General features: G+C 33.9%; 1 protein-coding gene across 9 annotated transcripts in view; it reads left to right on the forward strand.

The window, feature by feature from the left end:
- Window positions 1–21,137, forward strand: part of patj (PATJ crumbs cell polarity complex component) — a 254,271-nt gene that overhangs the window by 130,910 nt on the left and 102,224 nt on the right. The window lies entirely within an intron of this gene.

Consider the following 21,137-nt stretch of genomic DNA (forward strand, 5'->3'; position numbering starts at 1 on the left):
ACAGACTTCACGTCATTTAGGAGGCCAAACTAACATAAGAGATGTTGAAAGCTGAGGAACTGAAATGGCCGTAGAAACGTGAGGTCATGCACACCATCAACGAGGACGCGTTTCTCCAACGTCAACATAAAAAAGCTGAGTGACAGTTTGCTGCTGTCCAAATGCAGTGTGGAGGAACGTTTTCACTCCTGGTGAGGCAGAAATGGAACTGCTGGACCTAACAACCAGGTCCAGTATGGAGGACGAACCACGGACGTAAGGGATCTGTGGCAGAAAATATGAGATTATCGGAACGTCCTCCAGCAGACTTGATCTCTGAAGACATTCCAACAGGACACATCTGGCTCTGAGGTTTGGAGAATAAAGTGTTGGAGTGACTTTTACAAAGTTCTGACCTGAACTTAAAACCTGTCAAATATTTGATCAAAAGTGGAGTTTGTTTTTGCTCCTGAGAACTTTAACTGGACATCACTAGTACGTGGTGGAACTCCTGCAGTCCTTCAGCAGAGTTCCTCACCTCCTCGTCTCTGGTGTCCTCATCATCTGATGGGGAAGGTTTCAAACGAGAGTGTCTTTAAATCTTTGGAACATGAGGGCAGACAGTCAGAGTCAATACACATCAGTCTGCAGAACACGCTGTTAATGTTATGAGCTCTCTGCTGCCGCTGCCGCCGCCGTCTGCTCCTCAGCTCCATTACGCTCTGAGATGGGCTCGCTTCCCAGCCCCAAATTAAAAGAAGAGGAAAAGAGTCCTTGATGATGAGGCTTCGTGGATGGAAATGAGCCTAAGTGTTGTCATTAATATTTGCCGGCGTGGGCTAATGTCTGCGTGGTAATGTGGAGAGCAGGATATCCCCCTGGTATCTGCTGAGAGAGGCTCTTTAGGGAGTTTCAGAAAACCTTTATGTGTTCACAGATGACAGCTAATGTTCACAGTCAGTCAGGCTGCAGATTTACTGCCCTTCAGCTGCTTCACTCTGGTGGCCTGTCCAGCTTCTCCAGCCCCTCTGATTTACTATGTGGATTCCTTCTAATCCGCTCAATGCTTAAAAGGACCTATTGTGGGGTTTTTTGTGTTTAAAAATGTCTGTTCTTGGGATTTTTAAAGTTAAAAATGTCTGTTAATGTTTTTTTTTGTTGTTTAAAAATGTCTGTTCTTGGGATTTTTAAAGTTAAAAATGTCTGTTAATGGGGTTTTTTTGTTGTTGTTTAAAAATGTCTGTTTGTGGGATTTTTCAGGTTAAAATATCTGTTAGGGTTTTTTTTTTTTTAAGTTAAAAATGTCTGCTGGTGGGGTTTTTGAGGTTAAAATATCTGTTAGGGGTTTTTTTTAAGTTAAAATGTCTGCTGGTGGGGTTTTTGAGGTTAAAATATGTTAGGGTTTTTTTTTTAAGTTAAAAATGTCTGCTGGTGGGGTTCTTGAGGTTAAAATATCTGTTAGGGTTTTTTTTTTAAGTTAAAAATGTCTGCTGGTGGGGTTTTTGAGGTTAAAATATCTGTTAGGGTTTTTTTTTAAGTTACAAATGTCTGCTGGTGGGGTTTTTGAGGTTAAAATATCTGTTAGGGTTTTTTTTTTAAGTTAAAAATGTCTGCTGGTGGGGTTTTTGAGGTTAAAATATCTGTTAGGGTTTTTTTTTAAGTTAAAAATGTCTGCTGGTGGGGTTTTTGAGGTTAAAATATCTGTTAGGGGTTTTTTTTTTAAGTTACAAATGTCTGCTGGTGGGGTTTTTGAGGTTAAAATATCTGTTAGGGTTTTTTTTTAAGTTAAAATGTCTGCTGGTGGGGTTTTTGAGGTTAAAATATCTGTTAGGGTTTTTTTTTAAGTTAAAATGTCTGCTGGTGGGGTTTTTGAGGTTAAAATATGTTAGGGTTTTTTTTTTAAGTTAAAAATGTCTGCTGGTGGGGTTTTTGAGGTTAAAATATCTGTTAGGGTTTTTTTTTTAAGTTAAAAATGTCTGCTGGTGGGGTTTTTGAGGTTAAAATATCTGTTAGGGTTTTTTTTTAAGTTACAAATGTCTGCTGGTGGGGTTTTGAGGTTAAAATATCTGTTAGGGGTTTTTTTTTAAGTTACAAATGTCTGCTGGTGGGGTTTTTGAGGTTAAAATATCTGTTAGGGTTTTTTTTTTAAGTTACAAATGTCTGCTGGTGGGGTTTTTGAGGTTAAAATATCTGTTAGGGGTTTTTTTAAGTTACAAATGTCTGCTGGTGGGGTTTTTGAGGTTAAAATATCTGTTAGGGTTTTTTTTTTAAGTTAAAAATGTCTGCTGGTGGGGTTTTTGAGGTTAAAATATCTGTTAGGGGTTTTTTTTAAGTTACAAATGTCTGCTGGTGGGGTTTTTGAGGTTAAAATATCTGTTAGGGTTTTTTTTTTAAGTTAAAAATGTCTGCTGGTGGGGTTTTTGAGGTTAAAATATCTGTTAGGGTTTTTTTTTTAAGTTAAAAATGTCTGCTGGTGGGGTTTTTGAGGTTAAAATATCTGTTAGGGTTTTTTTTTAAGTTACAAATGTCTGCTGGTGGGGTTTTTGAGGTTAAAATATCTGTTAGGGTTTTTTTTAAGTTAAAAATGTCTGCTGGTGGGGTTTTTGAGGTTAAAATATCTGTTAGGGGTTTTTTTTTAAGTTACAAATGTCTGCTGGTGGGGTTTTTGAGGTTAAAATATCTGTTAGGGTTTTTTTTTTAAGTTACAAATGTCTGCTGGTGGGGTTTTTGAGGTTAAAATATCTGTTAGGGGTTTTTTTAAGTTACAAATGTCTGCTGGTGGGGTTTTTGAGGTTAAAATATCTGTTAGGGTTTTTTTTTTAAGTTACAAATGTCTGCTGGTGGGGTTTTTGAGGTTAAAATATCTGTTAGGGGTTTTTTTTAAGTTACAAATGTCTGCTGGTGGGGTTTTTGAGGTTAAAATATCTGTTAGGGTTTTTTTTTTAAGTTAAAAATGTCTGCTGGTGGGGTTTTTGAGGTTAAAATATCTGTTAGGGTTTTTTTTTTAAGTTAAAATGTCTGCTGGTGGGGTTTTTGAGGTTAAAATATCTGTTAGGGTTTTTTTTTTTTAAGTTAAAAATGTCTGCTGGTGGGGTTTTTGAGGTTAAAATATCTGTTAGGGGTTTTTTTTAAGTTAAAATGTCTGCTGGTGGGGTTTTTGAGGTTAAAATATGTTAGGTTTTTTTTTTTAAGTTAAAAATGTCTGCTGGTGGGGTTTTTGAGGTTAAAATATCTGTTAGGGTTTTTTTTTTAAGTTAAAAATGTCTGCTGGTGGGGTTTTTGAGGTTAAAATATCTGTTAGGGTTTTTTTTTAAGTTACAAATGTCTGCTGGTGGGGTTTTTGAGGTTAAAATATCTGTTAGGGGTTTTTTTTAAGTTAAAATGTCTGCTGGTGGGGTTTTTGAGGTTAAAATATGTTAGGGGTTTTTTTTTTAAGTTAAAAATGTCTGCTGGTGGGGTTTTTGAGGTTAAAATATCTGTTAGGGTTTTTTTTAAGTTAAAAATGTCTGCTGGTGGGGTTTTTGAGGTTAAAATATCTGTTAGGGTTTTTTTTTAAGTTACAAATGTCTGCTGGTGGGGTTTTTGAGGTTAAAATATCTGTTAGGGTTTTTTTTTTAAGTTAAAAATGTCTGCTGGTGGGGTTTTTGAGGTTAAAATATCTGTTAGGGTTTTTTTTTAAGTTAAAAATGTCTGCTGGTGGGGTTTTTGAGGTTAAAATATCTGTTAGGGGTTTTTTTTTAAGTTACAAATGTCTGCTGGTGGGGTTTTTGAGGTTAAAATATCTGTTAGGGTTTTTTTTTAAGTTAAAAATGTCTGCTGGTGGGGTTTTTGAGGTTAAAATATCTGTTAGGGTTTTTTTTTTAAGTTAAAATGTCTGCTGGTGGGGTTTTTGAGGTTAAAATATGTTAGGGTTTTTTTTTAAGTTAAAAATGTCTGCTGGTGGGGTTTTTGAGGTTAAAATATCTGTTAGGGTTTTTTTTTTAAGTTAAAAATGTCTGCTGGTGGGGTTTTTGAGGTTAAAATATCTGTTAGGGTTTTTTTTTTAAGTTACAAATGTCTGCTGGTGGGGTTTTTGAGGTTAAAATATCTGTTAGGGTTTTTTTTTAAGTTAAAAATGTCTGCTGGTGGGGTTTTTGAGGTTAAAATATCTGTTAGGGTTTTTTTTAAGTTAAAAATGTCTGCTGGTGGGGTTTTTGAGGTTAAAATATCTGTTAGGGGTTTTTTTTTAAGTTACAAATGTCTGCTGGTGGGGTTTTTGAGGTTAAAATATCTGTTAGGGTTTTTTTTTTTAAGTTACAAATGTCTGCTGGTGGGGTTTTTGAGGTTAAAATATCTGTTAGGGGTTTTTTTAAGTTACAAATGTCTGCTGGTGGGGTTTTTGAGGTTAAAATATCTGTTAGGGTTTTTTTTTTTAAGTTAAAAATGTCTGCTGGTGGGGTTTTTGAGGTTAAAATATCTGTTAGGGTTTTTTTTTAAGTTAAAAATGTCTGCTGGTGGGGTTTTTGAGGTTAAAATATCTGTTAGGGTTTTTTTTTAAGTTACAAATGTCTGCTGGTGGGGTTTTTGAGGTTAAAATATCTGTTAGGGTTTTTTTTTTAAGTTAAAAATGTCTGCTGGTGGGGTTTTTGAGGTTAAAATATCTGTTAGGGTTTTTTTTTAAGTTAAAAATGTCTGCTGGTGGGGTTTTTGAGGTTAAAATATCTGTTAGGGGTTTTTTTTTTAAGTTACAAATGTCTGCTGGTGGGGTTTTTTGAGGTTAAAATATCTGTTAGGGTTTTTTTTTTAAGTTACAAATGTCTGCTGGTGGGGTTTTTGAGGTTAAAATATCTGTTAGGGGTTTTTTTTAAGTTACAAATGTCTGCTGGTGGGGTTTTTGAGGTTAAAATATCTGTTAGGGTTTTTTTTTTAAGTTACAAATGTCTGCTGGTGGGGTTTTTGAGGTTAAAATATCTGTTAGGGGTTTTTTTTTAAGTTACAAATGTCTGCTGGTGGGGTTTTTGAGGTTAAAATATCTGTTAGGGTTTTTTTTAAGTTACAAATGTCTGCTGGTGGGGTTTTTGAGGTTAAAATATCTGTTAGGGGTTTTTTTTTTAAGTTACAAATGTCTGCTGGTGGGGTTTTTGAGGTTAAAATATCTGTTAGGGTTTTTTTTTTAAGTTAAAATGTCTGCTGGTGGGGTTTTTGAGGTTAAAATATCTGTTAGGGTTTTTTTTTTTAAGTTAAAAATGTCTGCTGGTGGGGTTTTTGAGGTTAAAATATCTGTTAGGGGTTTTTTTTTAAGTTACAAATGTCTGCTGGTGGGGTTTTTGAGGTTAAAATATCTGTTAGGGTTTTTTTTTTAAGTTAAAATGTCTGCTGGTGGGGTTTTTGAGGTTAAAATATCTGTTAGGGTTTTTTTTTAAGTTAAAATGTCTGCTGGTGGGGTTTTTGAGGTTAAAATATCTGTTAGGGTTTTTTTTTTTTAAGTTAAAATGTCTGCTGGTGGGGTTTTGAGGTTAAAATGTCTGTTAGGGTTTTTTTTTTTTAAGTTAAAAATGTCTGCTGGTGGGGTTTTTGAGGTTAAAATATCTGTTAGGGGTTTTTTTTTTAAGTTACAAATGTCTGCTGGTGGGGTTTTGAGGTTAAAATATCTGTTAGGGTTTTTTTTTAAGTTACAAATGTCTGCTGGTGGGGTTTTGAGGTTAAAATATCTGTTAGGGTTTTTTTTTAAGTTAAAATGTCTGCTGGTGGGGTTTTTGAGGTTAAAATATCTGTTAGGGTTTTTTTTTAAGTTAAAAATGTCTGCTGGTGGGGTTTTTGAGGTTAAAATATCTGTTAGGGTTTTTTTTTTAAGTTACAAATGTCTGCTGGTGGGGTTTTTGAGGTTAAAATATCTGTTAGGGTTTTTTTTTAAGTTAAAAATGTCTGCTGGTGGGGTTTTTGAGGTTAAAATATCTGTTAGGGTTTTTTTTTTAAGTTACAAATGTCTGCTGGTGGGGTTTTTGAGGTTAAAATATCTGTTAGGGTTTTTTTTTAAGTTAAAAATGTCTGCTGGTGGGGTTTTTGAGGTTAAAATATCTGTTAGGGTTTTTTTTTAAGTTAAAAATGTCTGCTGGTGGGGTTTTTGAGGTTAAAATATCTGTTAGGGTTTTTTTTTAAGTTAAAAATGTCTGCTGGTGGGGTTTTTGAGGTTAAAATATCTGTTAGGGTTTTTTTTTTAAGTTACAAATGTCTGCTGGTGGGGTTTTGAGGTTAAAATATCTGTTAGGGTTTTTTTTTAAGTTAAAATGTCTGCTGGTGGGGTTTTTGAGGTTAAAATATCTGTTAGGGTTTTTTTTTTTAAGTTAAAAATGTCTGCTGGTGGGGTTTTTGAGGTTAAAATATCTGTTAGGGTTTTTTTTTTTAAGTTAAAATGTCTGCTGGTGGGGTTTTTGAGGTTAAAATATCTGTTAGGGTTTTTTTTTTTTAAGTTAAAATGTCTGCTGGTGGGGTTTTTGAGGTTAAAATATCTGTTAGGGTTTTTTTTTTAAGTTAAAAATGTCTGCTGGTGGGGTTTTTGAGGTTAAAATATCTGTTAGGGTTTTTTTTTTTAAGTTAAAAATGTCTGCTGGTGGGGTTTTTGAGGTTAAAATATCTGTTAGGGTTTTTTTTTAAGTTACAAATGTCTGCTGGTGGGGTTTTTGAGGTTAAAATATCTGTTAGGGTTTTTTTTTAAGTTACAAATGTCTGCTGGTGGGGTTTTTGAGGTTAAATATCTGTTAGGGTTTTTTTTAAGTTACAAATGTCTGCTGGTGGTGTTTTTTGAGGTTAAAATATCTGTTAGGGTTTTTTTTTAAGTTAAAAATGTCTGCTGGTGGGGTTTTTGAGGTTAAAATATCTGTTAGGGTTTTTTTTTTAAGTAAAATGTCTGCTGGTGGGGTTTTTGAGGTTAAAATATCTGTTAGGGTTTTTTTTTTAAGTTAAAAATGTCTGCTGGTGGGGTTTTTGAGGTTAAAATATCTGTTAGGGTTTTTTTTTAAGTTACAAATGTCTGCTGGTGGGGTTTTTGAGGTTACAATATCTGTTAGGGTTTTTTTTTAAGTTAAAATGTCTGCTGGTGGGGTTTTTGAGGTTAAATTTTTGTTAGGGTTTTTTTTTTAAGTTAAAAATGTCTGCTGGTGGGGTTTTTGAGGTTAAAATATCTGTTAGGGTTTTTTTTTAAGTTACAAATGTCTGCTGGTGGGGTTTTTGAGGTTAAAATATCTGTTAGGGTTTTTTTTTAAGTTAAAAATGTCTGCTGGTGGGGTTTTTGAGGTTAAAATATCTGTTAGGGTTTTTTTTTTAAGTTAAAAATGTCTGCTGGTGGGGTTTTTGAGGTTAAAATATCTGTTAGGGTTTTTTTTTAAGTTACAAATGTCTGCTGGTGGGGTTTTTGAGGTTAAAATATCTGTTAGGGTTTTTTTTTTAAGTTAAAATGTCTGCTGGTGGGGTTTTTGAGGTTAAAATATCTGTTAGGGTTTTTTTTTTAAGTTACAAATGTCTGCTGGTGGGGTTTTTGAGGTTAAAATATCTGTTAGGGTTTTTTTTTAAGTTACAAATGTCTGCTGGTGGGGTTTTTGAGGTTAAAATATCTGTTAGGGTTTTTTTTTAAGTTACAAATGTCTGCTGGTGGGGTTTTTGAGGTTAAAATATCTGTTAGGGTTTTTTTTTAAGTTACAAATGTCTGCTGGTGGGGTTTTTGAGGTTAAAATATCTGTTAGGGTTTTTTTTTTAAGTTACAAATGTCTGCTGGTGGGTTTTTGAGGTTAAAATATCTGTTAGGGTTTTTTTTTTAAGTTACAAATGTCTGCTGGTGGGGTTTTTGAGGTTAAAATATCTGTTAGGGTTTTTTTTTTTAAGTTACAAATGTCTGCTGGTGGGGTTTTTGAGGTTAAAATATCTGTTAGGGTTTTTTTTTTAAGTTACAAATGTCTGCTGGTGGGGTTTTTGAGGTTAAAATATCTGTTAGGGTTTTTTTTTAAGTTACAAATGTCTGCTGGTGGGGTTTTTGAGGTTAAAATATCTGTTAGGGTTTTTTTTTTAAGTTACAAATGTCTGCTGGTGGGGTTTTTGAGGTTAAAATATCTGTTAGGGTTTTTTTTTTAAGTTAAAAATGTCTGCTGGTGGGGTTTTTGAGGTTAAAATATCTGTTAGGGTTTTTTTTTTAAGTTACAAATGTCTGCTGGTGGGGTTTTTGAGGTTAAAATATCTGTTAGGGTTTTTTTTTTAAGTTAAAATGTCTGCTGGTGGGGTTTTGAGGTTAAAATATCTGTTAGGGTTTTTTTTTAAGTTACAAATGTCTGCTGGTGGGGTTTTTGAGGTTAAAATATCTGTTAGGGTTTTTTTTTAAGTTAAAAATGTCTGCTGGTGGGGTTTTTGAGGTTAAAATATCTGTTAGGGTTTTTTTTTAAGTTACAAATGTCTGCTGGTGGGGTTTTTGAGGTTAAAATATCTGTTAGGGTTTTTTTTTAAGTTACAAATGTCTGCTGGTGGGGTTTTTGAGGTTAAAATATCTGTTAGGGTTTTTTTTTAAGTTAAAATGTCTGCTGGTGGGGTTTTTGAGGTTAAAATATCTGTTAGGGGTTTTTTTTAAGTTACAAATGTCTGCTGGTGGGGTTTTTGAGGTTAAAATATCTGTTAGGGTTTTTTTTTAAGTTACAAATGTCTGCTGGTGGGGTTTTTGAGGTTAAAATATCTGTTAGGGTTTTTTTTTAAGTTAAAATGTCTGCTGGTGGGGTTTTTGAGGTTAAAATATCTGTTAGGGTTTTTTTTTTAAGTTACAAATGTCTGCTGGTGGGGTTTTTGAGGTTAAAATATCTGTTAGGGTTTTTTTTTAAGTTACAAATGTCTGCTGGTGGGGTTTTTTGAGGTTAAATATCTGTTAGGGTTTTTTTTTAAGTTAAAATGTCTGCTGGTGGGGTTTTTGAGGTTAAAATATCTGTTAGGGTTTTTTTTAAGTTACAAATGTCTGCTGGTGGGGTTTTTGAGGTTAAAATATCTGTTAGGGTTTTTTTTAAGTTACAAATGTCTGCTGGTGGGGTTTTTGAGGTTAAAATATCTGTTAGGGTTTTTTTTTAAGTTACAAATGTCTGCTGGTGGGGTTTTTGAGGTTAAAATATCTGTTAGGGTTTTTTTTTAAGTTACAAATGTCTGCTGGTGGGGTTTTTGAGGTTAAAATATCTGTTAGGGTTTTTTTTAAGTTACAAATGTCTGCTGGTGGGGTTTTTGAGGTTAAAATATCTGTTAGGGTTTTTTTTTAAGTTAAAATGTCTGCTGGTGGGTTTTTGAGGTTAAAATATCTGTTAGGGTTTTTTTTAAGTTACAAATGTCTGCTGGTGGGGTTTTTGAGGTTAAAATATCTGTTAGGGGTTTTTTTTTAAGTTAAAAATGTCTGCTGGTGGGGTTTTTGAGGTTAAAATATCTGTTAGGGTTTTTTTTAAGTTAAAATGTCTGCTGGTGGGGTTTTTGAGGTTAAAATATCTGTTAGGGTTTTTTTTTTAAGTTACAAATGTCTGCTGGTGGGGTTTTTGAGGTTAAAATATCTGTTAGGGTTTTTTTTAAGTTACAAATGTCTGCTGGGGGGGTTTTTGAGGTTAAATATCTGTTAGGGTTTTTTTTAAGTTACAAATGTCTGCTGGTGGGGTTTTTGAGGTTAAAATATGTTAGGGTTTTTTTTTAAGTTACAAATGTCTGCTGGTGGGGTTTTTGAGGTTAAATATCTGTTAGGGTTTTTTTTAAGTTACAAATGTCTGCTGGTGGGGTTTTTGAGGTTAAAATATCTGTTAGGGTTTTTTTTAAGTTACAAATGTCTGCTGGTGGGGTTTTTGAGGTTAAAATATGTTAGGGTTTTTTTTTAAGTTACAAATGTCTGCTGGTGGGGTTTTGAGGTTAAAATATCTGTTAGGGTTTTTTTTAAGTTACAAATGTCTGCTGGTGGGGTTTTTGAGGTTAAAATATTGTTAGGGTTTTTTTTTAAGTTACAAATGTCTGCTGGTGGGGTTTTTGAGGTTAAAATATCTGTTAGGGTTTTTTTTTAAGTTACAAATGTCTGCTGGTGGGGTTTTGAGGTTAAAATATCTGTTAGGGTTTTTTTTAAGTTACAAATGTCTGCTGGTGGGGTTTTTGAGGTTAAAATATGTTAGGGTTTTTTTTTAAGTTACAAATGTCTGCTGGTGGGGTTTTTGAGGTTAAAATATCTGTTAGGGTTTTTTTTTAAGTTACAAATGTCTGCTGGTGGGGTTTTTGAGGTTAAAATATGTTAGGGTTTTTTTTAAGTTACAAATGTCTGCTGGTGGGGTTTTTGAGGTTAAAATATCTGTTAGGGTTTTTTTTTAAGTTACAAATGTCTGCTGGTGGGGTTTTTGAGGTTAAAATATCTGTTAGGGTTTTTTTTTAAGTTACAAATGTCTGCTGGTGGGGTTTTTGAGGTTAAAATATGTTAGGGTTTTTTTTTAAGTTACAAATGTCTGCTGGTGGGGTTTTTGAGGTTAAAATATCTGTTAGGGTTTTTTTTTAAGTTACAAATGTCTGCTGGTGGGGTTTTTGAGGTTAAAATATCTGTTAGGGTTTTTTTTTAAGTTACAAATGTCTGCTGGTGGGGTTTTTGAGGTTAAAATATCTGTTAGGGTTTTTTTTTAAGTTACAAATGTCTGCTGGTGGGGTTTTGAGGTTAAAATATTGTTAGGGTTTTTTTTAAGTTACAAATGTCTGCTGGTGGGGTTTTTGAGGTTAAAATATGTTAGGGTTTTTTTTTAAGTTACAAATGTCTGCTGGTGGGGTTTTTGAGGTTAAAATATGTTAGGGTTTTTTTTTAAGTTACAAATGTCTGCTGGTGGGGTTTTTGAGGTTAAAATATCTGTTAGGGTTTTTTTTTAAGTTACAAATGTCTGCTGGGGGGGTTTTTGAGGTTAAAATATTGTTAGGGTTTTTTTTTAAGTTACAAATGTCTGCTGGTGGGGTTTTTGAGGTTAAAATATGTTAGGGTTTTTTTTTAAGTTACAAATGTCTGCTGGTGGGGTTTTTGAGGTTAAAATATCTGTTAGGGTTTTTTTTTAAGTTACAAATGTCTGCTGGTGGGGTTTTTGAGGTTAAAATATGTTAGGGTTTTTTTTTAAGTTACAAATGTCTGCTGGTGGGGTTTTTGAGGTTAAAATATGTTAGGGTTTTTTTTTAAGTTACAAATGTCTGCTGGTGGGGTTTTGTGGTTAAAATATCTGTTAGGGTTTTTTTTTAAGTTACAAATGTCTGCTGGTGGGGTTTTTGAGGTTAAAATATGTTAGGGTTTTTTTTTAAGTTACAAATGTCTGCTGGTGGGGTTTTTGAGGTTAAAATATTTTTTGGGTTTTTTTTTAAGTTACAAATGTCTGCTGGTGGGGTTTTTGAGGTTAAAATATCTGTTAGGGTTTTTTTTTAAGTTACAAATGTCTGCTGGTGGGGTTTTTGAGGTTAAAATATGTTAGGGTTTTTTTTTAAGTTACAAATGTCTGCTGGTGGGGTTTTTGAGGTTAAAATATCTGTTAGGGTTTTTTTTAAGTTACAAATGTCTGCTGGTGGGGTTTTTGAGGTTAAAATATCTGTTAGGGTTTTTTTTTAAGTTACAAATGTCTGCTGGTGGGGTTTTTGAGGTTAAAATATTGTTAGGGTTTTTTTTTAAGTTACAAATGTCTGCTGGTGGGGTTTTTGAGGTTAAAATATCTGTTAGGGTTTTTTTTTAAGTTACAAATGTCTGCTGGTGGGGTTTTTGAGGTTAAAATATGTTAGGGTTTTTTTTTAAGTTACAAATGTCTGCTGGTGGGGGTTTTGAGGTTAAAATATCTGTTAGGGTTTTTTTTTAAGTTACAAATGTCTGCTGGTGGGTTTTTTGAGGTTAAAATACTGTTAGGGGTTTTTTTTTAAGTTACAAATGTCTGCTGGTGGGGTTTTTGAGGTTAAAATATGTTAGGGTTTTTTTTTAAGTTACAAATGTCTGCTGGTGGGGTTTTTGAGGTTAAAATATCTGTTAGGGGTTTTTTTTAAGTTACAAATGTCTGCTGGTGGGGTTTTTGAGGTTAAAATATGTTAGGGTTTTTTTTTAAGTTACAAATGTCTGCTGGTGGGTTTTTGAGGTTAAAATATCTGTTAGGGTTTTTTTTAAGTTACAAATGTCTGCTGGTGGGGTTTTTGAGGTTAAATATCTGTTAGGGTTTTTTTTTAAGTTACAAATGTCTGCTGGTGGGGTTTTTGAGGTTAAAATATCTGTTAGGGTTTTTTTTAAGTTACAAATGTCTGCTGGTGGGGTTTTTGAGGTTAAAATATCTGTTAGGGTTTTTTTTTAAGTTACAAATGTCTGCTGGTGGGGTTTTGAGGTTAAAATATCTGTTAGGGTTTTTTTTTTAAGTTACAAATGTCTGCTGGTGGGGTTTTTGAGGTTAAAATATCTGTTAGGGTTTTTTTTTTAAGTTACAAATGTCTGCTGGTGGGGTTTTTGAGGTTAAAATATCTGTTAGGGTTTTTTTTTAAGTTACAATGTCTGCTGGTGGGGTTTTTGAGGTTAAAATATCTGTTAGGGTTTTTTTTTAAGTTACAAATGTCTGCTGGTGGGGTTTTTGAGGTTAAAATATCTTTAGGGTTTTTTTTAAGTTACAAATGTCTGCTGGTGGGGTTTTTGAGGTTAAAATATCTGTTAGGGTTTTTTTTTTAAGTTAAAATGTCTGCTGGTGGGGTTTTTTGAGGTTAAATTATTTGTTTGGTTTTTTTTTTAAGTTACAAATGTCTGCTGGTGGGGTTTTTGAGGTTAAAATATGTTAGGGTTTTTTTTTTAAGTTACAAATGTCTGCTGGTGGGGTTTTTGAGGTTAAAATATCTGTTAGGGTTTTTTTTTAAGTTAAAATGTCTGCTGGTGGGGTTTTTGAGGTTAAAATATGTTAGGGTTTTTTTTTAAGTTACAAATGTCTGCTGGTGGGGGTTTTTGTGGTTAAAATATGTTAGGGTTTTTTTTTAAGTTACAAATGTCTGCTGGTGGGGTTTTTGAGGTTAAAATATCTGTTAGGGTTTTTTTTAAGTTAAAAATGTCTGCTGGTGGGGTTTTTGAGGTTAAAATATCTGTTAGGGTTTTTTTTAAGTTAAAATGTCTGCTGGTGGGGTTTTGAGGTTAAAATATGTTAGGGTTTTTTTTTAAGTTACAAATGTCTGCTGGTGGGGTTTTTGAGGTTAAAATATGTTAGGGTTTTTTTTTTAAGTTACAAATGTCTGCTGGTGGGGTTTTTGAGGTTAAAATATCTGTTAGGGTTTTTTTTTTAAGTTACAAATGTCTGCTGGTGGGGTTTTTGAGGTTAAAATATCTGTTAGGGGTTTTTTTTAAGTTACAAATGTCTGCTGGTGGGGTTTTTGAGGTTAAAATATGTTAGGGTTTTTTTTTAAGTTACAAATGTCTGCTGGTGGGGTTTTTGAGGTTAAAATATCTGTTAGGGTTTTTTTTTAAGTTAAAATGTCTGCTGGTGGGGTTTTTGAGGTTAAAATATGTTAGGGTTTTTTTTAAGTTACAAATGTCTGCTGGTGGGGTTTTTGAGGTTAAAATATGTTAGGGTTTTTTTTTAAGTTACAAATGTCTGCTGGTGGGGTTTTTGAGGTTAAAATATCTGTTAGGGTTTTTTTTTAAGTTACAAATGTCTGCTGGTGGGGTTTTTGAGGTTAAAATATCTGTTAGGGTTTTTTTTAAGTTAAAAATGTCTGCTGGTGGGGTTTTTGAGGTTAAAATATGTTAGGGTTTTTTTTTAAGTTAAAAATGTCTGCTGGTGGGGTTTTTGAGGTTAAAATATCTGTTAGGGTTTTTTTTAAGTTAAAATGTCTGCTGGTGGGGTTTTTGAGGTTAAAATATGTTAGGGTTTTTTTTTAAGTTACAAATGTCTGCTGGTGGGGTTTTTGAGGTTAAAATATGTTAGGGTTTTTTTTTAAGTTACAAATGTCTGCTGGTGGGGTTTTTGAGGTTAAAATATGTTAGGGTTTTTTTTTTAAGTTACAAATGTCTGCTGGTGGGGTTTTTGAGGTTAAAATATCTGTTAGGGTTTTTTTTTAAGTTACAAATGTCTGCTGGTGGGGTTTTTGAGGTTAAAATATGTTAGGGTTTTTTTTTAAGTTACAAATGTCTGCTGGTGGGGTTTTTGAGGTTAAAATATCTGTTAGGGTTTTTTTTTAAGTTACAAATGTCTGCTGGTGGGGTTTTTGAGGTTAAAATATCTGTTAGGGTTTTTTTTTAAGTTAAAATGTCTGCTGGTGGGGTTTTTGAGGTTAAAATATGTTAGGGTTTTTTTTTAAGTTAAAAATGTCTGCTGGTGGGGTTTTTGAGGTTAAAATATCTGTTAGGGTTTTTTTTTTAAGTTAAAATGTCTGCTGGTGGGGTTTTTGAGGTTAAAATATGTTAGGGTTTTTTTTTAAGTTACAAATGTCTGCTGGTGGGGTTTTTGAGGTTAAAATATGTTAGGGTTTTTTTTTAAGTTACAAATGTCTGCTGGTGGGGTTTTTGAGGTTAAAATATGTTAGGGTTTTTTTTTAAGTTAAAAATGTCTGCTGGTGGGGTTTTTGAGGTTAAAATATCTGTTAGGGTTTTTTTTTAAGTTAAAATGTCTGCTGGTGGGGTTTTTGAGGTTAAAATATCTGTTAGGGTTTTTTTTTAAGTTACAAATGTCTGCTGGTGGGGTTTTTGAGGTTAAAATATCTGTTAGGGTTTTTTTTTAAGTTAAAAATGTCTGCTGGTGGGGTTTTTGAGGTTAAAATATCTGTTAGGGTTTTTTTTTAAGTTACAAATGTCTGCTGGTGGGGTTTTTGAGGTTAAAATATCTGTTAGGGTTTTTTTTTTAAGTTAAAATGTCTGCTGGTGGGGTTTTTGAGGTTAAAATATCTGTTAGGGGTTTTTTTTAAGTTACAAATGTCTGCTGGTTGGGTTTTTGAGGTTAAAATATCTGTTAGGGTTTTTTTTTAAGTTAAAATGTCTGCTGGTGGGGTTTTTGAGGTTAAAATATCTGTTAGGGGTTTTTTTTAAGTTACAAATGTCTGCTTGTGGGGTTTTTGAGGTTAAAATATCTGTTAGGGTTTTTTTTTAAGTTACAAATGTCTGCTGGTGGGGTTTTTGAGGTTAAAATATCTGTTAGGGTTTTTTTTTAAGTTACAAATGTCTGCTGGTGGGGTTTTTGAGGTTAAAATATCTGTTAGGGTTTTTTTTTAAGTTACAAATGTCTGCTGGTGGGGTTTTTGAGGTTAAAATATCTGTTAGGGGTTTTTTTTTTAAGTTAAAAATGTCTGCTGGTGGGGTTTTTGAGGTTAAAATATCTGTTAGGGTTTTTTTTTAAGTTACAAATGTCTGCTGGTGGGGTTTTTGAGGTTAAAATATCTGTTAGGGTTTTTTTTTAAGTTAAAATGTCTGCTGGTGGGGTTTTTGAGGTTAAAATATCTGTTAGGGTTTTTTTTTAAGTTACAAATGTCTGCTGGTGGGGTTTTTGAGGTTAAAATATCTGTTAGGGTTTTTTTTTAAGTTACAAATGTCTGCTGGTGGGGTTTTTGAGGTTAAAATATCTGTTAGGGTTTTTTTTTAAGTTACAAATGTCTGCTGGTGGGGTTTTTGAGGTTAAAATATCTGTTAGGGTTTTTTTTTTAAGTTAAAAATGTCTGCTGGTGGGGTTTTTGAGGTTAAAATATCTGTTAGGGTTTTTTTTTAAGTTACAAATGTCTGCTGGTGGGGTTTTTGAGGTTAAAATATGTTAGGGTTTTTTTTTAAGTTACAAATGTCTGCTGGTGGGGTTTTTGAGGTTAAAATATCTGTTAGGGTTTTTTTTTAAGTTACAAATGTCTGCTGGTGGGGTTTTTGAGGTTAAAATATCTGTTAGGGTTTTTTTTTTTAAGTTAAAAATGTCTGCTGGTGGGGTTTTTGAGGTTAAAATATCTGTTAGGGTTTTTTTTTTAAGTTACAAATGTCTGCTGGTGGGGTTTTTGAGGTTAAAATATCTGTTAGGGTTTTTTTTTAAGTTACAAATGTCTGCTGGTGGGGTTTTTGAGGTTAAAATATCTGTTAGGGTTTTTTTTTTAGTTAAAAATGTCTGCTGGTGGGGTTTTTGAGGTTAAAATATCTGTTAGGGTTTTTTTTTAAGTTACAAATGTCTGCTGGTGGGGTTTTTGAGGTTAAAATATCTGTTAGGGTTTTTTTTTAAGTTACAAATGTCTGCTGGTGGGGTTTTTGAGGTAAAAATATCTGTTAGGGTTTTTTTTTAAGTTACAAATGTCTGCTGGTGGGGTTTTTGAGGTTAAAATATCTGTTAGGGTTTTTTTTTTAGTTAAAAATGTCTGCTGGTGGGGTTTTTGAGGTTAAAATATCTGTTAGGGTTTTTTTTTAAGTTACAAATGTCTGCTGGTGGGGTTTTTGAGGTTAAAATATCTGTTAGGGTTTTTTTTAAGTTACAAATGTCTGCTGGTGGGGTTTTTGAGGTTAAAATATCTGTTAGGGTTTTTTTTTAAGTTACAAATGTCTGCTGGTGGGGTTTTTGAGGTTAAAATATCTGTTAGGGTTTTTTTTTTAGTTAAAAATGTCTGCTGGTGGGGTTTTTGAGGTTAAAATATCTGTTAGGGTTTTTTTTTAAGTTAAAAATGTCTGCTGGTGGGGTTTTTGAGGTTAAAATATCTGTTAGGGTTTTTTTTTAAGTTACAAATGTCTGCTGGTGGGGTTTTTGACGTTAAAATATCTGTTAGGGTTTTTTTTTTAAGTTAAAATTGTCTGCTGGTGGGGTTTTTGAGGTTAAAATATCTGTTAGGGTTTTTTTTTAAGTTACAAATGTCTGCTGGTGGGGTTTTTGAGGTTAAAATATGTTAGGGTTTTTTTTTAAGTTACAAATGTCTGCTGGTGGGGTTTTTGAGGTTAAAATATCTGTTAGGGTTTTTTTTTAAGTTACAAATGTCTGCTGGTGGGGTTTTTGAGGTTAAAATATCTGTTAGGGTTTTTTTTAAGTTACAAATGTCTGCTGGTGGGGTTTTTGAGGTTAAAATATCTGTTAGGCTTTTTTTTTTAAGTTAAAAATGTCTGCTGGTGGGGTTTTTGAGGTTAAAATATCTGTTAGGGTTTTTTTTTTAAGTTACAAATGTCTGCTGGTGGGGTTTTTGAGGTTAAAATATCTGTTAGGGTTTTTTTTTAAGTTACAAATGTCTGCTGGTGGGGTTTTTGAGGTTAAAATATCTGTTAGGGTTTTTTTTTAAGTTACAAATGTCTGCTGGTGGGGTTTTTGAGGTTAAAATATCTGTTAGGGTTTTTTTTTAAGTTACAAATGTCTGCTGGTGGGGTTTTTGAGGTTAAAATATCTGTTAGGGTTTTTTTTTTAGTTAAAAATGTCTGCTGGTGGGGTTTTTGAGGTTAAAATATCTGTTAGGGTTTTTTTTTAAGTTACAAATGTCTGCTGGTGGGGTTTTTGAGGTTAAAATATCTGTTAGGGTTTTTTTTTTAGTTAAAAATGTCTGCTGGTGGGGTTTTTGAGGTTAAAATATCTGTTAGGGTTTTTTTTTAAGTTACAAATGTCTGCTGGTGGGGTTTTTGAGGTTAAAATATCTGTTAGGGTTTTTTTTTAAGTTACAAATGTCTGCTGGTGGGGTTTTTGAGGTTAAAATATCTGTTAGGGTTTTTTTTTAAGTTACAAATGTCTGCTGGTGGGGTTTTTGAGGTTAAAATATCTGTTAGGGTTTTTTTTTTAGTTAAAAATGTCTGCTGGTGGGGTTTTTGAGGTTAAAATATCTGTTAGGGTTTTTTTTTAAGTTACAAATGTCTGCTGGTGGGGTTTTTGAGGTTAAAATATCTGTTTGGGTTTTTTTTTAAGTTACAAATGTCTGCTGGTGGGGTTTTTGAGGTTAAAATATCTGTTAGGGTTTTTTTTTAAGTTACAAATGTCTGCTGGTGGGGTTTTTGAGGTTAAAATATCTGTTAGGGTTTTTTTTTAAGTTAAAATGTCTGCTGGTGGGGTTTTTGAGGTTAAAATATCTGTTAGGGTTTTTTTTTTAGTTAAAAATGTCTGCTGGTGGGGTTTTTGAGGTTAAAATATCTGTTAGGGTTTTTTTTTAAGTTACAAATGTCTGCTGGTGGGGTTTTTGAGGTTAAAATATCTGTTAGGGTTTTTTTTTTAAGTTAAAAATGTCTGCTGGTGGGGTTTTTGAGGTTAAAATATCTGTTAGGGTTTTTTTTTTTAAGTTAAAAATGTCTGGTAGTGGAGTTTTAAGTTAACTTTGGCCACCCTTTGGGCTGTGGAAATAGCTATATAAATAAAATTTGATAAGTTTAAAAATGTCTGTTAGTGGGGGTTTAAATTTAAAAAGGTGTGTTAGTGGGATTTTTTTTTTTAGTTTAAAAATGTCTGTTAGTGGGGTTTAAAATTTAAGAATCTCTGTTAGTGGTGGTTTTGAGTTTTAAAAATGTCTGTTAGTGGGGTTTTGAACTTTAAAATGTATGTCAGTGGGATTTTTAAAGGTAAAAATGTATGTCAGTGGGATTTTAAATTTTAAAATGTCTGTTAGTGGGGTTTTAAATTTAGAATGCTCTGTTAGTGAGATTTTTTTAGTTTAAAAATGTCTGTTAGTGGGGATTTAAATTTAAAAATGTCTGTTAGTGAGATTTTTTTTTAGTTTAAAAATGTCTGTTAGTGGGGTTTTAAATTTAAAAATGTCTGTTAGTGGTGGTTTTGAGTTTTAAAAATGTCTTAGTGGTGGTTTTGAGTTTTAAAAATGTCTGTTAGTGGGGTTTTTGAGTTTTAAAAATGTCTTAGTGGGGTTTTTGAACTTTAAAATGTATGTCAGTGGGATTTTTTTAGTTTAAAAAATGTCTTTTAGTGGGGTTTAAAATTTAAAAATGTCTGTTAGTGGGATTTTAAATTTTAAAATGTTTGTTAGTGGGGTTTTTTCTTTACTTTAAAATGTATGTCAGTGGGATTGGCATGCTTGCAGTTGGTCCAAAACGCTGCTGCTCACTTTTTAACAGGCATTAGAAAACACGAACACATCACCCCGATCGTCACTTTTCTTCACTTGCTTCCAGTCCATTTTAGAATGTCTGTTTTTAAAGCACTAATCGGATCAGCTCCACAATATATTTCAGATCTCTCAAATGTTTACACTCCCTCACGATCTCTTAGGTCAGCTGATCAGCTCCTCCTCGTTGTCCCTAAGAACAATTTAAAAACACAAGGAGATCGAGCCTTTTCTGTGGCAGCCCCTAAATTGAGGAACGAGCTACCACTAAAAATAAGGTTGTCCCCCACCCTACCTACTTTTAAATCTCATCTTAAAACTTATTTTTATTCATTGGCTTTTAACTCAGCATAAGCGTTGTGTGATCTCTGTTTTTTTGTTTGTCTTTTTGTGTCACCTCTGTTCTTGCGTGTATGTCACTGTGCAGCATTGTTTCTGTGAAGGCTCTCAGTTGTCCAGGTGGTTTCCATAGTAGAGAAGCTTGAATCTTGGACTGGACTGGGTTGCTTGACGTGAGGACGTTTCGCTTCAAATCGCAGACGCTTCCTCAGCTAAAATTCTTGCTCTGATAGTCTGACTTCTGTCTTGACTCTTGTAGAAAAGAATAAACAGAAGCTACAAAAGCTGGAGTTTTAAACCTAACCAGACCCCTCCTTCCGAGAGGCAGACTGCTATAGGCTAGTGACTAAACAGTAGCTCTAATTAGCACCTATTGTGCTCTAGTTAGCACCTTCCTAATGACAGGGCAGCTGTCCCTCCTTAGGATGGGGCGGGCGACTCTCCTGATGATGTGAATTACTCATTACCATGAACAAAAGACTGAAACTGCTTTAACCTGAGTACCCCATTGTAAATGGGACAAAGCGTGTCTCAGACCCCTCCCCGGTATATCTGCTCTTTGGCTCAAACCACCCCCTTGAACACAAGCTCTGGGTGATCAGAGCCCTACAGGTGCCCACAACTGCAGAGGGAAGGGCTAAAGAACAACAACTTGTCCGGAAAGCCCTCACAGTATGTGGGTACCCACGATGGTCCCTGGACAAAGTGCAGAAGTCCCAGAGAACAAAGAGACCAGATAGACAGGAGACGGAGACAAGAAGAAGAGTGTCTCTCCCTTATTTAGCAGGAGTAGGGGAAAAACTACAGAGGATCTTCAGACAGTACAAAATACCAGTTTACTTTAAACCTGTTAACACCTTGAGGCAGAAATTAGTTCACCCTAATGACAGGATCCCTAGTTACAAACAGAGCAATGTAGTGTATTCTATCAGATGTCAGGAAAACTAACGAACACTACATAGGTGAGACTAAGAAACCTTTACACAAAAGGCTATACCAGCACTGCAGAGAGGGCGCCAGTGGACCTCAGTCTGCAGTTCATCTCCACCTTAAAGACACTAACCACACATTTGAGGACAAGGAAGTTAAAATATTAGCCAGAGAAAAGAAATGGTTTGAGAGAGGGGCCAAGGAGGCATTCTATGTGAAACAGCTGAAACCCAGCCTTAACTGGGGAAAGGGTCTGAGACACGCTTTGTCCCCTGTTTACAATGGGGTACTCGGGTCAAAGCAGTTTCAGTCTTTTGTTCATGGTAATGAGTCATTCACGTCATCGGGAGAGTCGTCCGTCCCATCATTAGGAGGGACAGCTGCCCTGTCATTAGGAGGGTGCTAACTAGAGCACAATAGGTGCTAATTAGAGCTATTGTTTAGTCACTAGCCTATAGCAGTCTGCCTCTCGGTAGGAGGGGTCTGGTTAGGTTTAAAACTACAGCTTTTGTGGCTTCTGTTTATTCTTCTCTACAAGAGTCAAGACAGAAGTCAGACTACCAGAGCAAGAATTTTAGCTGAGGAAGCTTCTGCGATTTGAAGCGAAACGTCCTCGCGTCAAGCAACCCAGTCCAGTCAAAGATTCAAGCTTCTCTACACTGTGCAGCACTTTGATAAACTTTTCTGATTTTTGAAATGTGCTATATAAATAAAGTGGATTGGATTGGAGTGGGATTTTTAAAGGTAAAAATGTCTGTTAGTGGGATTTTTAATTTAAAAATGTCTTAGTTGGATTTTTTTAGTTTAAAAATGTCTGTTAGTGGGATTTTTTTTAGTTTAAAAATGTCTGTTAGTGGGGTTTTAAATTTAAGAATGTCTGTTAGTGGTGGTTTTGAACTTTAAAATGTATGTCAGTGGGATTTTTA

Source organism: Thalassophryne amazonica, chromosome 10 (assembly GCF_902500255.1).
Source record: "Thalassophryne amazonica chromosome 10, fThaAma1.1, whole genome shotgun sequence".
Taxonomy (NCBI): domain Eukaryota; kingdom Metazoa; phylum Chordata; class Actinopteri; order Batrachoidiformes; family Batrachoididae; genus Thalassophryne; species Thalassophryne amazonica.